Raw genomic sequence first — 3,635 nt, 5'->3', positions numbered from 1 at the left:
TTTTGCCTCCCCTCTCCTTTAGCCCCCGCCCCCTCTCCCGCCCCACACCTCCCCCAGCCCCACCCCTGGCGTGGCCTGCACCGCAAGCCCCCGCCCCAACCCTGGCCCCTCGCACCCCACCGCGCTCACAGCCGTCGGTCGCCTGCCTTCCAGCCGGCGGCCCTCGCAGGCAGCAGCGGGCGTCCCATCTCTTGGATCCCCCCGGCCCCAGCCCCTCCGCGGGTGGGTGACCCGGGCCTGGGGGGCGGGGTCCGACGCCCGCCACAGACCTGGGCTGCCTCCGTGCGGCCCGAGAGCCCCTCCGCTTTCGGCTTCCAAAAAACCAGATGACCTTCCAGTCTCCGTCTGGGGCTCCCTAGGCAAGCCTCAGGTAATCCTGGGGGGGTGGGGGGGGGGCGGCTGCCCCACGCCCCAGCCCCACCCGCAACCCTAGTGCCATCCTCGCACGCGACTGCGCGTGCTCTCCCGCGGGCTCACACACACACACACACACACACACACACACACACACACACACACACACCCCACACACACACCCACACACCCACCCTGCCGCCGAGACAGGTCAGGAGCCAGAAACCACAGGTAAGGGAGATGGAGAAAGAGGGAGAGAGAAACAGCAAGAGAACCACACAGGCTTCCCAACCCACGGCCTCCACACCCTCGGCCCTCCATTCTGGGTATCCCCCTGGACCCCAGTCGGCCCGCCCACACCCTTGCCCCCTGACACACTCGCACACACACTCTCACACACTCACCCTCTGGCCTTTGGGCGGGGGCTGGGTCTTGCCTTAGGAAGCCAAGCCGAAGGGGACCTTTGAGACCTCGGCTGCCAAGACGTCTTGGGGACGCCACGGTGGGGGGGGGGGGGCTCTGCCAGCCCCAGGGCACCGCGTGCAGCTGGGGCCCGGGGCCCAAGGCTGACGCCCCCTCCCTTGGGGAAGCTGCTTCTTCAGCCTGGCCTCTCTCTGAGGTGGGTCAGGGACTGTGCCACTGTGTCTGTCTCGGATCGGATGCCATCCTCGCTCCTGTGCCTGCCTCCCGTCTTCTGTCCGTCAGTCGCTGTGTCTCCCTCTGTGTGTGTGTGCGTGTGTGTGGTGTTGGATCAGAGTGCGGGAAACTGCGTTGCCTAGAACAGAGTTTAGTTATAAATTAAGGAGATGTAGAGCCAGAATGCGCTTCCCAGGTGGTGCTAGCAGTAAAGAACCTGTCTGCCCATGCAGGGAATGAAGGAGATGTGGGTTTGATACCTGGGTTGGGAAGATCCCCTGGAGGACCACATGACAACCTACTTCAGCATGCTTGCCTGGAGGCTCCTACAGTAAGAGGAGCCTGGCGGGCTACAGCCCATGGGGTCACAACAGTCAGGCAGGCAGGACTGAAGCAACGTGGCACACAAGCATGCACACAGAGGCAGAGTATGAAGGATCTTGATTCTGGGCAGAAAGTTAATATCTCATTGTGGGTTCTTAGGCAGACAAGCAGCAGCAAGGCAGTCACAGCCTTCTGAGAGAAGAACAGGTAAGACAGAGGGTTAAATTTAGAGGCGGTTTGTAAGTGGGCAGTGACAGCAATGCTTAAAACCATGTAACGTCCACTTGTTAACTCCTTGACTCCAGAATCCACAAAACCGGGTCCTCCTTTGCACGTATTATAGGAAGCACTTGAAGACAAGAAGGACTTGGTGCTTACCAAGCTAGTGGAGGACGGAATTGCTTTTGCCTTTGCAAGAGCATTAGTGCCTGTGCAGACATAGGTTCCTTCACTTTCAAGGGAAAGGTTCTGCAACAAAAGGGATCCATTGAAAAGCAAGGAAATAGTGTCACTCAGAGATTCTCCTATCATCAACCAAGTAACATTAGGATGAGGCACACCATCGGAATAAAACCAGATATGACCCGAACGCCCTCAAGCCGTAGCCTATCTTCCAGCCAACAGGGCCTTTGGCCAGCCGGCCAGCCAGTCAGCGGGCATGGCGGGTAGCAGCGTGCCAACTTTTGGATCGCCACGGCCATAGCCCCTCTGCGGGAGGATGACCGGGGCCCCGACTCCCCCAACGCAGACCTGGGTTGCCTCCAAGAGGCCGGAGGGCCACTCCGCATTCGGATTGCAAGAAACAAGATGACCGTCCGGTATGCTTGGACCCCACATGATATGCAACCCCCCAGCTCCACACCCTTCCCCCTCCATTCTGGGTATCCCGCCCCGGCCTCCCCCCCCCTCCCCGCCCCCCCACCCCCCCACCCCCGACCCCAGTCGGCCCGCCCACACCCTTGCCCCCTGACACTCACACACACACACTCTCACACACTCACGCTCTGGCCTTTGGGCGGGGGCTGGGTCTTGCCTTATTAGGAAGCCAAGCCGAAGGGGACCTTTGAGACCTCGGCTGCCAAGACGTCTTGGGGATCCCACGGGGCTCTGCCAGCCCCAGGGCACCGCGTGCAGCTGGGGCCCGGGGCCCAAGGCTGATGCCCCCTCCCTTGGGGAAGCTGCTTCTTCCGCCTGGCCTCTCTCTGAGGTGGGTCAGGGACTGTGCCATTGTGTCTGTCTCGGATCGGATGCCATCCTCTCTCCCGTGTCTGCCTCCCGTTTTCTGTCCGTCAGTCGCTGTGTCTCCCTGTGTGTGTGTGTGTGTGTGTGTGTGTGTGTGTGTGTCTGCGTGCGCGCGCGCGCTCCCGTCTGTCTGTCCGGCTGCATCTCCCTCTCCCTGTCTTCGAGTCTGTCTCTGAACCTCAGTCTCTCTCTGCCTCTGTGTCTCCTGACACCCGGCCTCCAGTCCCTTCCTCTGGCCCCGGCCTCTCACAGGTTGCTGGGGCCCTGGCTCTGGCTGACGAGCTTGCGCCAGCCGGCTTGTCTCACTTGGCGTGGGTGCGTGAGGCGAGTGTCTTGTGTGTCTGTCCGTGTGCCTGCCTGTCGGCCGTCTGCTCTCTCAGGACGGTCCTGTGCTTGGCGGGCGGCGTGGGGGCAAGTGGGGCCTGGATAGGGCGAAGGGGCGGGGCTGACGCGCTCCTGTCGGCCGCGCTGCTGGCTCCCCGTGGGTTTGGGCACCGGGCAGGTGCCGGGCAGGATGGGCGCTCAGGGCTCCAGCTGGGCTGCGCAGGAGGCCCAGAGGAGGCTCAGAGGCCCGCGGGCGGCGGGCAGCGGCGGGCCCGGAAGCCAGAGACCTCCGGGGCCACCTGGCCCTGTGCAGCGAACGGGCTGGGGGTGGGGGCGCCGCCCAGCGGGGGCGGGCCTGCAGAGGCCCGGGGTGGGAGAGCGCCGAGACCTCCGCGCCCGTCCCGCCCCCGCACGCACGCACGCACGGGGATGGTGAGCGGGGGCGGGGCGGCGTCGGCCGGCCGCCGGGCTGCCGGCCCTGGCCGGCCGGAGTCCGGTGGCGGGTCGTCCGGCTCAGGTACAGCGCGCGGCCCCTGGAGAGGTGCGGCCGGCTGGCCCGCCCGGCAGGCAGGTCACAGCGAAAGGGAGGCGCGGCGCGGCGCGGGGCTCTTAGGGCGCTTGGAGGCAGCCGCCTCCGTCTACGGCCATACCACCCTGAACGCGCCCGATCTCGTCTGATCTCGGAAGCTAAGCAGGGTCGGGCCTGGTTAGTACTTGGATGGGAGACCGCCTGGGAATACCGGGTGCTGTAGGCT

General features: G+C 64.5%; 1 non-coding gene across 1 annotated transcript; it reads left to right on the top strand.

Moving 5' to 3' along the window:
• Positions 1–3,516: 3,516 nt before the first annotated feature.
• On the top strand, positions 3,517–3,635 carry LOC122709785. Its single transcript, XR_006345745.1, has one exon. It is a non-coding gene; the product is annotated as a 5S ribosomal RNA (ribosomal RNA).

Source organism: Cervus elaphus, chromosome 15, assembly GCF_910594005.1.
Source record: "Cervus elaphus chromosome 15, mCerEla1.1, whole genome shotgun sequence".
Taxonomy (NCBI): Eukaryota; Metazoa; Chordata; class Mammalia; order Artiodactyla; family Cervidae; genus Cervus; species Cervus elaphus.
The sequence above is the reverse complement of the archived record's forward strand: the minus strand, read 5'-3'. Positions and strand labels throughout refer to the sequence as shown.